This window comes from Rattus norvegicus, chromosome 4 (assembly GCF_021556685.1).
Source record: "Rattus norvegicus strain SHRSP/BbbUtx chromosome 4, alternate assembly SHRSP_T2T, whole genome shotgun sequence".
Taxonomy (NCBI): Eukaryota; Metazoa; Chordata; class Mammalia; order Rodentia; family Muridae; genus Rattus; species Rattus norvegicus.
In genome coordinates this window covers 29778030-29794388 of record NC_141537.1, presented here as the reverse complement: position 1 = coordinate 29794388, position 16359 = coordinate 29778030, and the positions used below count along the sequence as shown (strand labels likewise).

The 16359-nt window shown below is 40.6% G+C and overlaps 1 protein-coding gene across 9 annotated transcripts in view; it reads right to left on the bottom strand.

Moving 5' to 3' along the window:
* Cdk14 (cyclin-dependent kinase 14) overlaps window positions 1–16359 on the bottom strand; it is a 582117-nt gene that overhangs the window by 264989 nt on the left and 300769 nt on the right.

Sequence of the window (16359 nt, the reverse complement as noted above, 5' to 3'; positions counted from 1 at the left end):
AAAGAAGCGTATATACCCAAGAGGAATAGACAGCAGGAAATAATCAAACTTAGGGCTGAAATCAACCAAATATGAACAAAAAGAACTATAGAAAGAATCAACAAAAGCAGGAACTGGTTCTTTGAGAAAATCAACAAGATAGAAAAACCTTAGCCAGACTAAACAGAGGGCACAAAGAGTGTGTCCAAATTAACAAAAATCAGAAATGAAAAGGGAGACAAAAACAACAGATCCTACAAAGCTTGTATTCAACAAAACTGGAAAATCTGGATGAAATGAACAATTTTCCACACAGATACCAGGTACCAAAGTTAAATCAGGATCAGATAAACCATCTAAACAGTTCCATAACTCCTCAAGAAATATCAGCAGTTACTAAAATTTAAATAAAATTAAAATTTAAATAGAGTTTAAAATGGCAAAGCTTCTGTAAGGCAAAGGATACTGTTATTAGAACAAAACGGCAAACAACAGATTGGGAAACATCTTTATCAATCCTACATCTGATAGAGGGTTAATATCCAGCATATAAAAAGAACTCAAGAAGTTAGACTCCAGATAATCAAATAATCTTATCAAAAAATGGTAAACAAAGAATTCTCAACTGAGGAATATCAAATGGTTGAGAAGTACCTAAAAAATGTTCAACATTCTTCATCAGCAGGGAAATGCAAATCAAAACAATCCTGGGATTCTACCTCACACCAGTCAGAATAGTTAAGATCAAAAACTCCAGTGACAACAGATGTTGGTAAGAATGTGGAGAAAGAGGAACACTTCTCCATTGTTGGTGGGATTGCAAGCTGGTACAACCACTCTGGAAATCAGTCTGGCAGTTCCTCAGAAAATTGGACATAGTACTACCTGAGGGCCCAGCTATACCACTCCTGGGGATATACCCAAAAGATGCTCCAACATACAACAAGGACACGTGCTCCACTATGTTCATCGCAGCCTTATTTATAATAGCCAGAAGGTGGAGAGAACCCAGATGTCCTTCAACAGAGGAATGGATACAGAAAATGTGGTACATCTGCACAATGGAATATTACTCAGCTATCAAAAACAATGACTTTATGAAATTCGTAGGCAAATGGTTGGAACTGGAAAACATCATCCTGAGTGAGGTAACCCAATCACAGAAAAACACACATGGTATGCACTCATTGATAAGTGGCTATTAGCCCAAATGCTTGAATTACCCTAGATGCACAGAACACATAAAACTCAAGAAGGATGACCAAAATGTGAATGCTTCACTCCTTCTTTAAAAGGGGAACAAGAATACCCTTGGCAGGGAATAGGGAGGCAAAGTTTAAAACAGAGGCAGAAGGAACACCCATTCAGAGCCTGCCCCACATGTGGCCCATACATATACAGCCACCCAATTAGACAAGATGGATGAAGCAAAGAAGTGCAGACCGACAGGAGCTGGATGTAGATCTCTCCTGAGAGACACAGCAAGAATACAGCAAATACAGAGGTGAATGCCAGCAGCAAACCACTGAACTGAGAATAGGACCCCCGTTGAAGGAATCAGAGAAAGAACTGGAAGAGCTTGAAGGGGCTGGAGACCCCATATGTACAACAATGCCAAGCAACCAGAGCTTCCAGGGACTAAGCCACTACCTAAAGACTATACATGGACTGACCCTGGACTCTGACCTCATAGGTAGCAATGAATATCCTAGTAAGAGCACCAGTGGAAGGGGAAGCCCTGGATCCTGCTAAGACTGAACCCCCAGTGAACTAGATTGATGGGGGGAGGGCGGCAATGGGGGGGGATGGGGAGGAGAACACCCATAAAGAAGGGGAGGGGGGAGGGGGATGTTTGCCCGGAAACCGGGAAAGGGAATAACACTCGAAATGTATATAAGAAATACTCAAGTTAATTAAAAAAAAACAAACAAAAAAACAAAACAAAACAAAACCAAAACCAATGACTTCGTGAAAGTCTTAGGCAAATGGATGGGACTAGAAAATACCATCCTGAGTGAGGTAACTCAAACACACACACACACACACACACACACACACACACACACACACACACACACACACACGGTATGTACTCACTGAGAAGTGGATATTAGCCCAAAAGCTCAGATTACCCAAGATACAATCCACAGACCACATAAAGCTCAAGAAGAAGGACTACCCAAGTCCAGATGCTTCAGTCCTTTTTAGAAGGGGGAACAGAACTATTCATAGAAGGAGATATAGAGACAAAGTTTGGAGCAGATACTGAAGGAATGGCCATTCAGAGCCTGCCCCACTGGGGATCCAGCCCATATATATATATATATATATATATATATATATATATATATATATATATACAGCTACCAAACCTAGACAATATTGATGAAGCCAAGAAATGCATGTTGATAGCAACCTGATATAGTTGTCTCCTGAGAGACTGTGCTTTCTGGGAATGCTCGCAGCCAAACGTTGAACTGAGAACTGGGTTCCAATTGCAGGAGTTAGAGAAAGGAGTGAAGGAGTTGAAGGGGTTTGCAATCACATAAGAACAATAATACCAACCTACTAAAGCTCCCAGGGACTAAACCACCATCCAAAGAGTACACATAGACAGACCCATGTCTCCAGTTGCATATGTAGCAAAGGCATCAATGGGAGGAGAAGCCCTTGCTCCTGCCAAGGCTGGACCCTTCCCACAGTGTAGGGGAATGTCAGGTCAGGGAGGCAGGAAGGGGAGTGTGGTTGGGTGGGGGACACCCTCATAGAAGAACAGGTAGGAAGGATGGGGTAGGGAGTTTATGGATAGGAAACCAGGAAAGGGGATAACATTTGAAATGTAAATAAAAGATATCTTATTAAAAAAAGAATTCTTTTTCAAGGGATGTATGTGCCTTTTCAACACTGATGATGCTTTTTAAGAAGAAAGGAAACTGAGGTCCTAAGCATATCCACTGTGCCCAGTTCATGCCCTTCTCTCTGATCACATGCCACTCCAGCCCTTACTTCTCATTTCTGAGCCTTAAGAACTCCTGGTTGGTCCACCAGTGGCAAGGTGCATTCTCCTTTTCCTTCCACTGACAGTACAGCAGTTTTATGGCGTGTGAGGCAGTTTCTCTGAGTTTGTGAGACCACTGCTCTGAGTGTGGTTTAGGGTAGAGGACTTTACCACCCTCTGAAGTCTCAGATGGCTCCCCTATGAAACGCATGAGGCAACTTTCCTGGATATCCACTACTTACCCCTTCCCTGCTCTCTCACTGTATGTTTCCTCCTGCATGCTTCCTCAGCCTATTCTGTCCTCAGAGGCTGAACTGAGGATCTCAATAGGGTCCTCTGTTCCCAAGGTGGGTCAAGGGAGGAAAATTAACTAAAATGGGAGGGAGGAGGAAGCTAAGGTGCCTGTATTTGTTTCCCAGCGTTTCCCCAGATAGACAGGATGCAGCCATAGTGTTAGGAGTGCTCATTCTGTAACCCCATGGCAGAGAAGTGGATAAGGCTGCTTCTAGCCTGGAAACGTTTAATAACCTTAACCACCCAGTTTCATAAACATCGCTTCATGAAACTTTCAAATCACCCCATTTGAGTTGCCTTGTATTTACTTTTAGGATCTTAATACAGGTGCCACACCTGACCCACCCACGAAGATTAAATGATATGATGAATTACCACTGACCTAAGTAATAGTCACTTGCAAATACCATTAACAACATTACCCTCTTATCCCACCTAGTCACTCCTCTTTTTGAGTCTTTTGACTATATTGTAAAAGTGTAAACTCTATGGAATAGATGCCTTTCTCTCGCTCTACCCCATTTTTTCTCCTCCCTGTTTGTGTTTGAGGCAATTTTGAGCAAATAATCAAGCTGCCTATTTCTCTCCACTTAACTTTAATTGCACAACATGGTCTTCTGTCTTACAGTGCCTTATTAACTGACAAGCTCCTACCTGACTTGTCCTTGAAAACTACTCAAAGAAGTCCTCTGGAAGCTCTGTTGACTCCCCTCCATGACTCCTCCACCAAAGGACTCTTCTTTGAAAGGCTTGGGCCTTGATATTACATAACATGTCCCAACTCAGTCATTTATAAGAGGAGTTTCTTGGAACATGGTTTCTCAGTAGCTTATGGAATGTGCTTGATAGTCAGAATGTCTCAGATTTCTTGTGGTACCAGAATTCTGCGAGTCCTTTCATGGTCACCACATGATACCAGAGAAATTAGCGTCTCCTCTTGAGATTTTTAGTCCAATTAATAAACGATTCAGATTGGGCTAAATGAAAGCTTGAGTTCAATTTTATTAGATTTAGAAAGAAACATCTCCCAAGGCAGGTGAATTCATCAATAGCTCAAAGGAGGAGAATAGAGAAGACAGGACAAAGTCATGTTTGGGTTATTGGCATGGAAATCTACCACATAGCATCTGGCAGCTACATGGCAGGGAGCCAGTCTCTACAGAAAAGTTAGGAAGCCCAACATACTAGAGAAAAGGCACACATAGGCAAATAAGACCTCAGAAATTAATCTTTCTTTAAAATTTTAATTCTCTCCCATTTTCTTAGCAGTAGACAACAAAAGTTGCTTTAGTCCTATATTCGATCTGTTTATCTCTCTAGTTATATTATACGCCCCCTTAGGAGTAATGGTCATTGCTTGTAATTTCCTCATGTCTTGCCTTCAGTGTCCAGTGCCCCTGCACTCCAATCTATCAGCAGAGCTGTAAAAATACAAAGCTTACATAAGCCCCAGTCTGTCAAAAGAATGTTCAGAAAGGGCATCAATGGTCCCACGTGAGGCTCACAGGGTACAAACTGCAATACTCAAATGTGTTCAGTGACCTAAGATTTCAATGACAGCAGCAGCAGGCATCCCCTATTCTTCCAGGTCCAGCTTAGGTGGTTCACAAAGAGTTAACTAAGTGTTCTGTTGTTGTTTTTAAACAACAGGGTGGGCAGAAGTATAAAAACATTCATTTCGAAGCTTCCAGCTGTTCACTGTTCCTGAAGAAAGGGACCTGAATTTACCTTTGAAACTGCTTATTTGTTCCAGGAAAACCAATGTAATTCCTGTTATGTAAATGTAAATCAAAGCCCTCCTCACTGTACTGGAGCCAGCTGTGAAATTAACCTGAATTCTGTTGGTTGAAAGGGAGGCATACATTTAGGGCAAACTGGGGGCACCTCTGGCAGAGCTGTTTCTGAAGCACTGTAGTTTTCTCGGGGAAGATGTTTGCCTCAGGAAGAAAGTAATGCTGATTCTCGCAAGCTCCCCACCAGAGGCTTTCAGAAAGCTGAGAGAACCTAAAGAATGGTACACAGTGAGGCTAGTCACCACTCTGCAAAGAACAGACTCAATGAATCCCAAGTTTGGTTACAATTAGGTCTACATTTCACGAGGTGCTGATGCTGGGCTGCTTGCTGCCTGCTGGTTTAAATACTGGATATGATGGAGCGAACTCAGTCACACGACTGGGGAAAGGAGTGGTCCCTGAGATTTTATTGTGGACCTGTCAGGGGCCTTAGGTTCTCAGGAAATACAAACATCATTTTTTCAAGATGTACTTTTGGGAGCTTATGTTCAGATGTAGCCTGGATCTGGTCAGGGAGCCCATTTGATGGAGTGCTATGTGTCAGGCTTGCACTCTCAGATAACTATGCTTCTTCTGGGCACCCTCCCTGCTTATCCCTTTTCTACCAGTTTCCATAGCTCATTCCAATTCCAACCCATCCTCAAATTCCCCCCTAGTATTAATTTCTATGTCACGACTCACTGTACAAGATCTGATTTGTCATCCAGCACTCTACCTTGATGGATGAGTCACTAGAGAGGAGACCTAACCTACTCAAGGCAAGAAGCTCTGTCTGAGCCTTGGAATCCTCCCCATGGACACCCTGGGCCTATACAGAAGCAACACAATGATTGACAGGTTGAACTACGCTTAAAAGTCGCTGGTTATGGTTCCAAAGTTTCAGATGCTTACCAATGGCAACTTCAGGTGCTCATTTACATATGTGTAAACGCAAAGACTTAACTGTCTGAGCACTGATTGAGAACTGTAAGAAATGACTGCAATGACCTTAAACTGTAGGAGCAAACTGGCTAAACAAATTATGATATGGACTCTAAGTGCAAGTGAGACCCGTGCATTTGTAGATACTAATATGAAGCCAATAATAATGCACCGTTAAGGAAAATGGTGAAGTAAGAAATGAGGGCACACTATGTGCTTATAGGTAAATAGTATATCTGGGGAAGACAACTCTGGAGTGGCACAAGGCAACTCCCCGTGGGCGATGAGCACATGGGAGAGAGGGAGAGAAATCTAATTTTCACTGTACTCCTCCTTTATAACGGTGTGTGCATGTTATCTACTGAAAAAAATAACTGTTTTTAGGTAGACAAAGAAAAAAGGTCAATGAATCCTCACCCAGTTCTGGGAAGTCTCAGTCGACTGTCACCCCCAAGATTCCATCCTTTGTTCTCTCTCCTACGGTCCTAGAATAGTCATTGTTCGTTTTAAGTGACAGGCTATCTTGGCATGACAGCGGGAATAGTGCCTGCAGAAGTGAGTTAATGACTGGGTAGAAGAGGCTGAAAAAAAGAGATCCTTTAAATATTCTTACCAGGACAGCCAAGTTGCTCTCTAAAGCTCACACTTGTCTGTGTAATAGCCAGTTTTGCACTTAAAGCCAGAGATAAGCTTGCAGGAACTCTTTGAATCGTGCAGATAAAAATCTGCCTCAAAGGGAAATTTACTTGTGGTTGGAAATTACAATAAAATTCCCTAAGATGATAGAAGTGTAAAAGCCATCCAAACAGCTGCAGTTTACATATCTATTTCCATTCACACCACAAAGGACATGAAAGATTCATTTCTACATCTAGATACAGCGTTCTAAATAGCCGACCGTTAATGGCCGACCGTTAATGGATGCACGAATACAGTTGGGTAGACTAAGATGTTCTGACTCAGAATCAGCAACCTGACAATTCCTGTCTCCTCAGTTGTCCCCAAATTCACATATGCTAAAGGACCCAGTGTGGTTCCAGAACACTGCTCTGGTTCTAAGAGAACCTTCAGCAGTAGAACATGAACTCATCCTGTGCTGTCTTAGAGAGCTGTTCTATCTCTGAAGAGCTGCACATAGATAGGACTATGTATAACCTGAGGACCCAGCTATACCACTCCTGGGCATATACCCAAAAGGTGCTCCAACATACAACAAGGACACATGCTCCATTAGGTTCATAGCAGCCTTATTTATAATAACCAGAAGCTGGAAAGAACCCAGATGTCCTTCAACAGAGGAATGGATACAGAAAATGTGGTACATCTACACAATGGAATACTATTCAGCTATCAAAAACAATGACTTTATGAAATTCATAGGCAAATGGATGGAACTAGAAAATATCATCCTGAGTGAGGTAACCCAATCACAGAAAAACACACATGGTATGCACTCATTGATAAGTGGCTATTAGCCCCAAAGCTTGGAATACCCAAGATTCAATTTTCAAATTTAGAGACCAATCAAGAAGACCACACAAGCTCAAGAAGAAGAAAGATCAAAGTGTGGATGCTTCAGTATTTCTTAAAAGGTAGTGGGTGGGTCAGGGAGCACCCTCATAGAAGCAGGGTGAATGGGATATGGGGTTTCAGGAAGGAAAACCAAGAAAGGCAATAACATTTGAAATGTAAATAAACTATCCAAAAAAAGTATTCCACACAGAAACCTATTATCTAAAGCATGTCCACTTCTCCAGAATCTGTTAAATATGCTTTAAGTATTCACTGCTTGACAGGCCAAAGAATCTGTCCTTTAAAGCACTTATCTTTCTCCACTAAAGCTTTATTTGACACCTTACAGTGTAGTTTAAAATATGTGATTATAAAGAAACTTTCATCTTCCTAGCAAATTTGAATCAACACTGAAGGTACTGAAAAGCAACAAAATGGCCCCGTGCTCACAGACCAATCACAAGAACTTTTAAATATTCCTACAGTGTTCTTCTTCTCTCAGTACTCATTACAGGGAGTAGATACAGAGAAGACGAAGACGAAGACGAAGAAGAAGGAGGAGGAGGAGGAGGAAGAGGAAGAGGAAGAAGAAGATGAAGACAAAGAAGAAGAAAAAGAAGAAGAAGAAGAAGAGGAAGAAGAAGAAGAAGAAGGGTTACACACCTTTTAATGTTTGAAGAGATCCATTTAAATATTCCTCTGCAGGGGCTTACGTATATGGCTCAAAAACAGAAGCTTGTCTATCATACCTGAGGCCTTTGAACTACTACCAGTAAAGAGGGGGAAATGTCTTCTTTATTTACAAAGCACTTTAAGAAAGGATCAATTTTCCCATTCCTTCTCTTTTTACTAAGTGGCAGAGATTGGATGATGGCCGCCATGGTTTGTTCCCTCAAGTACTACTGGAACACTAGGAGGTTATTAGGTTAGTAGAGAACTACAAGGGCAAACTGATACTGTTGAAAGGATTGGTCCATTATGAAACAACCTCAGCTTCCTTCCTGATGTGAAATACACACACAAACACACACAAACACACACACACATACACACACATGCACACACATACACACACGCACGCACACACACATACACACATACACACATACACACACAAACACACACACGCACGCACGCACGCACACACACACACACGCACGCACACACACATACACACATACACACACACATGCACACACACAGACACACACAGACACACACAGACACACACATACACATCACTCTCCTTTCTAGTTTATACCACAGGCCCTCAGTAGATGATAGAAATCCTGATCTTAGACTCTCAAACTCCACAACTATGAAGAAGTCAATGTCTGTTCTTCATGAATTGTTCGATCTGGGTGTTCTTATAACAACAAAATAGACTACAAAAATGCCACAGAAAATACAAAAAATTTTCATTCCAAATGAAGCTGGCAATCAATAAGTCCTCCCTCCTTCCTATAAGTCTATATTTGTTGGATCCTTTGACCTCCCCCTCCCTCCAGCAATGCAGACATACTTTGGAGTTGGCAATAGCATGTTTGAGGAAATGACCAGAAAATGTATAATGTATATACATCTGGTAGGCAGTGGAATAACATTATTTTAGAGACAACTTTGTAAGTTTAGTTTGTGGTGTGTGTGTGTGTGTGTGTGTGTGTGTGTGTGTGTGTGTGTGTGTGTGTGTGTGTGTACATGCCTAAGAGTAAATGCATGAGCAAGCATGTATGCATGCATGTAAGTAAATTTGGGTGTGGCTATGGACTTTCACATGTGTGCTCATGAATGTAAAGGTCAGAGTATAACTTGGTTATCAATCCTTATGATTATTTCCATGGGAGGAAGGAGGAAGGAGGAAGGAGGAAGGAGGAAGGAGGAAGGAGGAGAAAGGGGGAGGGGGAAGGAGGAAGGAGGAAGGAGGAAGGAGGAATGAAGGAGGGAGGAGGAAGGAGGAAGGAGGAAGGAAGGAGGGAGGAGGAAGGAGGAAGGAAGGAGGAAGGAGAAATGAAGGAGGGAGGAGGAAGGAAGGAGGGAGGAGGAAGGAGGAAGGGGAAAGGAGGAAGGAGGAAGGAGGAAGGAGGAAGGAGGGAGGGGGGAGGAGGGAGGAGGGAGGAAGGAGGAAGGAGGGAGGGGGGAGGAGGGAGGAGGGAGGAAGGGGAGAGGGGGAAGGAGGAAGGGGAAAGGAGGAAGGAGGAAGGGGGAAGGAAGGAAGAGGAAGGGGGAGGGGGAAGGAGGAAGGAGGGAGGAGGAAGGAGTTGGGATTGGGAATACACCCACGTAACTTACTACTTAAGTACATGTGACCAAGGTAACATTTTTTTTTATTTTTAAGTGTGTGTGTGTATGTGTGTGTGTGTGTGTGTGTGTGTGTGTGTGTGTGTGTGTGTGTGCGCGCGCGCGCACTCTGTGGCGATTTCGTGTATCAGAGGTTGGCCTCAAACTGACTATGTAGAACAGGATGATCTTGAACTTCTGAATCGCTTGTGTCCACTTGGAATATAGGTGTCAACCGCCATGCCTGCTTTATACAATGCTGGGGGTTAAAAGCAGTGCTTCACACACACTCTGTCAAGCACTGTATCAACTTGGCTACATCTCCTTTTCTACAATTACTTTTTGCTATTGTGTATACCAGTTTGAGAGATAACAGTTTAGATTTTGACTGTAAGTTTAAGAGACGCAGATATCGGAAGTAATCAAAGGAAATAATAGCCATCCAAATACTGGAAAGATTGTCTCACTCCTCCAAGTCATACAAGGAGGGGAAAAAGGTTCATTTAAAGTATTGCTGCAGTCATTTCTGGTCTTATATCTTTTTGGTATCACGCATGATTTTGTAATTAATTAATTAAATTTTTACTCTCACTGGTATTTTGCCATGGATGTGTGTATGAGGGTGTTGGATCCCCAGGAACGGGAGTTACAGACAGATCTGAGTTGCCATATGGGTCCTGGGAATTGAACCCAGGTCGTCTGGAAGAGCAGCCAGTGCTCTTAGTCACCGAGCCATCTCTCCAGCACCAATGATTTTGATAGTAAAATAAATTATGTACCTGAAGTTTTTTCAACAAAACAATTTATATCTACAAAGAAGAGGAAAGAGTAATACTCCTCATTCTGTCTTTGTCAAAAACAAAACAAAAGATGAAAACAACCGGAACATTCAAATCAGAGTAAATGTAAGTACCTTATTGCCTTCAATATTAGTGTGTTCAATTAAAAAATGACTCTTCATAGATTAAATAGGCTACGATGTCTTGATAAACCTTTACAGCTGAAGGGTTAAGGGGCGGGGTCGGAGGTGGAGACATCCTCTTGTCGACAGGGGTAGGAGGAATAATAGGATAAGGAACTTTCAGAGGGTGGACCGGGAGGGGATAATGACTGGACTATATAAAAAGATGACAATGATGTTGATGATGTTGTTGTTATTGATGATGATGATGGTGATGATGATACAAAAAATCTATCAGCCCTAAGAAGCAAATTAAAAACATTATACATTTTTTCTGTCCTTTTTTGGTGATTCCAAACTTTCAAGTTTGCATCAAAATTTCTGTATTTAGGTACAGTTCTAAGAATATTGATTCTATAACTGAATTTTGAAGTCACTCATTCAAATTCAAATTGGTAGCTTAATGTTAATATGGAAGACCCCACGTTGACAGCTATTCAAAGGATAGATAAAGTGATAAGTTGAGTACAAAATTCGCTTAGCTGTAACTTTATAATCATAAGAACATTGATCATAAGGCCACTTGGCAGGATTTGAAAGTTGTTCATGTTACTTGAAATATATTAAAGCAATAAAGTGATCAAGGAAGATTATTTTGAGATGAATTATCTTCTAGCCTGCAGACTCAGCAGAAATGCTCAGTTAAAATATTGTTCACTTTGATGCCCAAATGGAGTTACTATTGACAAGCATATATTAAGGTTGTCACATTAGAAACAGAATAATTAGAAGAGTACTGTTTTCTTCACAGAGAATTAACTAATGAGTGTCATCACTGCTGTTAGAGAGAACTGAACTGAAGGAGAGTCACTGTTCTGTCCTAAAAGCAAGCCAGTGTCAACAGCTGTAGATCAAATAAATGCCTTTCTGATTCAACAATGACAACGCTTCCAATGCTGAAGTCAATATTCGGAAGAAACCACACTGCCAGTCCAGCCCGACTTGTTCATCACATACCAAGCAAGGCACACATTCTTTCTTCCAACTGCACAGCACAGATGTCCACAGCCAGTGCAGACCACAAGCATGCCATTCATACATTAGGTCAAAAAAACAAGGCGCACAGTTGAAGGGACACAGCTCGCTGTGCATACGGGGCGGAAAATCTGCAGGACATTGATATTTTTACTACAAGGAAGTATACATGACCAGAAGACTTGGTTTATACATTTTCAAAGAATCCATAATAAACCACTATTTCAAATCATTAACTTTGACATTTCATCTACTTTTTTTTTAAATGATGGCACGTGCCTTTCTTAATTATGAATGTTTCTAATTACCTATCTTTATTCTAGAGGTTTAAAAGACTGATCCAATACACATTCAAAATTAGATTTAATTAAGAAACAGAACTTTCCTAAAACGTTCTAAAAAACAGGTTAGAAAGATCTTTACCTTGTTTTGGGGCAAACTTATTTCACTGTTTTACTGAGCAGCAAACCACTAAAGATGATTAGAAATCCACATGCCATTACCCACATCTACTGTATGAGAGCCGTGGGCTGCAGCAAGATTTATTCTAACACATCACAAACACTGAGTATGAGGTGGTGTGCTGCTAAATGGCTCCCCCATTTAAAAACAAGAACCAAAACAAAAATTCTTTAGCATTCTCACATATCCCCAGAGTAGTTTTCTAGAATTCCCACAGATCAAAATCTGAGCATGCTCTGTGTCTCATATAAAAAATGTCCAATTATTTGTGTATAATCCTCATACGTTCTTCTCCATAATTGAAACAAGCTCTAGATTACTTATAACACCTAATACAATATACATTACAGAATGGTAACAAAAGAAAACTGTACATAGTAAATCCTATCTATCTATCTATCTATCTATCTATCTATCTATCTATCTATCCATTTATTTATTGAGACAGGCAAGGTTTCACTTCGTAACTAAGCCTGGTCAGGAACTCTTAGCAATGCTCGGTCATCAGGCATCAAAGTTCTGAGATTACTTATGTGCGTATCCATGTCTGTCATAAGTTTGATTTTTGAAGCCTAATACAGTAGAGGCATCTTATGAAATAAATATATATGGAAGGAATATGAATAAAATGACCAAGTAATGGGGGAAGACAGTACCCTAATTAGATATCTGTCACCACCAAATGAAACCTCTGGTATCAGAATGGGTCATATCTAGTCGAGTTTGTGATCAAAGTCTCCCCATGGACAACCCAAGGCTATTGGCAAAACTATTGGCTGCTCTCCATAAAGTGCTGGCAAGGCCTTCCTGCTCAAGATAAGGCCTATGTAACTCACTGAGTATGGAGAAAACGAACTGGTGCCTGCCTGGAGCCTCTATAGACCAGTAGTGTTCGTGGTGCGAGAAGGCACTCTGTGCACTCTGAAGGAGAAAGGCACACATCTACCCAGCTATGAGCCACTCAATCTACAATGGCGACTTACATGCAAGGCCCCAGTACAATATAGGTACAAAGATTGTGGGACTAATCAATATCTGATTGAGTTTAAGGACCACACCATGAGATGGAACCCATTCTCTATACTGCTTGAGTGGCCAGGAACCTCAGATTAGACAGGCCAGGGTAAAACCAATGATTGTGTTCTGCTGAAGGAACATAGAAATAGAGTGACTTCTGTTGACACTCTGCTATACCCATAAACTAGTGTCTTGCTTAGCCCCTCGATAAGCTTCTTCCTGCAATAGACAGAAACGAACACAGAACCCCACAAGAACAATGTGCAGATTAAGAAACCTTGCAAAACCCAGTGGCGAATGGGATGCCTTCACCAAATGTTTTCTATCACAGTTCAGGGAATTGCAGAACAGGGGGCAAAAAGATTCTCAGAGCCAGTGGGAAAAAAGACAACAAGGAAACCAGGGTTTTCTAGAATCATCAAAACTGATACACATCTGAGCTCACAGAGACAGTGTCAGTGTACCCAGGGCCTGCACAGCTCTAGGCCAAGTGGAATCCAGGTGGTTAAGAGGGAAAGTAGACACAAGCCATCATCACTAACCTGGGGTGTATCTCCATTTGGTAATCCCTCACAAGGGAAAAATTAGTGTTTTTTTCCCCCAATGATGTTCCAACAGGCATATGAACCACAATTAAGGAAAGGCTCCATGGCCAATAGTAGATGGCCAACACAAAGAAACTCAATGGTAATTTTGAAGAGATTTGGGGGGGTGTTTCATAATGCAATGTCTAGGAATTTGTCTATATATTATGGTTTTCAGTTTTGTGTTTTTATGAGATTTCTGTGTAAATGAATGTATGTGTCTCTACAACGATATGTACTTCTTGTGACTTTTTTCTTTGCTCCTTTTCTTCTGAGAGAGAGGGATGGATGGGAGAGAGACCAAAATAGAGGGTACCATTTTGGGTGAGAGGGAAAATGGGAAGATCTGAGAGAGGAAGGAGAGGGAACTATAATCAGAATCTATTTTATGAGTAAAATCTGTTTTCAACAAAAATAATTCCATTTCTGTTCTTACAAAAATACAATGGTTTAATTACAAAAAGCCAACATCCTAATATTCTCCTACAATCAATGCTTACAATGTAAACATTGAAGCAGCATTTCTCTAGATTGTATTGTGTTCAAATGCTTAAAGGGAAGAGTAGTTATTTGAGTTTTCACTTGAGTTTCGTTAAAGAAAAACATTGATGAGTTCTGACTATGGATCATCACACCATTTCCATCAGCTCCTGAAATATCAGTAAACATATTTCTGTCATTTCAGACTCTACATGTATGTGACACTGTGTTCCCAGCACTGATGACTACAAAAATAAAATTCGGATCATCCCTGAAAAAATCAGGATATTCTCTATCCTGCAGTACCTAATATTCAGCTAAGATGAAATCCTTCATTTAAAAATAAACTGTAGGGGTTGGGGATTTAGCTCAGAGGTAGAGCGCTTGCCTAGCAAGCACAAGACCCTGGGTTCGGTCCCCAGCTCCGAAAAAAAAGAAAAATAAAAAATAAAAATAAAAATAAATTGTATTAATCTCATTGGTATGGAAACTTAATTTCCTCCTGGATACATGACAAAAGTATATGTGTATTAAAGGATTGCTTCAAATTAAATTTCTTTATTATTATAAAAATTCCTAACAGTTTTCATCCATGAATGATTGAATCATCAGATGTAAAACCAGCAGATAGGAAGGTAAAATTGTATACATCTTGAAGATCTGACTGTATAATGATATTTTTTGGAACAAATTTTCCTCATGGTCTATGGAATTTCCTCAGTTCATAAACTGCTCCTCAGGATGGGTTCCCACATTGTCTATGAGAGATAAATATGTAATGGCCAAGTAGCTCCTTGTTTAGCAAAGATGTTCTGCCTGTTAAAGGGATTAGCATGCAGTGAAACTCTATTCTGAAAGCACAACACAGAGATACAAATCTGTCATAAACACGTCACCACAGAACCACTCCCTTTTGCTATTATTAGTATGTTTTATGTTAGAAAAGCTAGAGTGAAAAATCATGGTGGGAAGTTATTTTTAAATATGAAGTACAAACAAAATCATCATGCAAGCTTTTTTAAAAAAATAACAATAAAACTTCCCTTGCCAAGTAATTACATTTAAAAATAGTTTCTAGATATTGTCAATAAAAATATCTGTCTCTGTCTCTATTTCTGTCTCTGTCTCTCTGTGTCTCTCTCTGTGTCTCTCTGTCTCTCTGTCTCTCTCTGTGTCTCTCTCTGTGTCTCTCTGTCTCTCTGTCTCTCTCTGTGTCTCTCTGTATCTCTGTGTCTCTCTCTGTGTCTCTCTGTCTCTCTGTCTCTCTCTGTATCTCTGTGTCTCTCTCTGTGTCTCTCTGTCTCTTTCTGTGTCTCTCTGTCTTTGTCTCTGTCTCTCTGTCTCTTTCTCTGTGTCTCTCTCTGTCTCTCTCTGTCTCTGCCTCTCTCTCTCTCTCTCTCTCTCTCTCTCTCTCTCTCTCTCTCTCTTCCCACTATATGGAAGATAATGATATAAAAATGCAACCATTTTGGGCAATGTTCATTAGCCCTCAGGGGCATCTTTGTAAAACATGGCGACCGGTATTCAGAGTGATGCCAAGACTGGATAACGGTCATAGAGCGAGAGCAAGAAGGAAGTGCGTCTGCTTTGTGTAGCCATGTCTCTTCCAAGCTGCAAACCTGCTGAACTAACCAATGACTCTAACATTACCAAGCTTTGAGAACTCAGTAAAGATCGGTGAAGAATGAAATACCTCTATTACATCATTTCACATAGAGCAGAAACAAAACAAACTAAAAACAAACAAACAGTATAACACTCTAGGCAGAGATGCAACAAATACTATATGAAAAAGAGAAAATAGGAAAAATTGATTTGGAAACAATGATCAGAAAAAATACCACATTGAATGAAATATCAATTTAATTAAGAATAGGCTACTAATTTACATGAAATTTAGATTTTTAACCCAGAAAACGTTATGTGACGAATTATGGACACCAGATTTTTAAATTCTTGTAACAACTTTGTGAAGCTCACACATTTTAAGTAATCCGCCCAATGATACCACTTAACAAACAACAGAGGGTTCAAACCATGGTGTCCGTCTCCAGAATCGATATTTGGAGAGCCTTTATTTCATCTTGCCTTTTCATATGAGTGTGC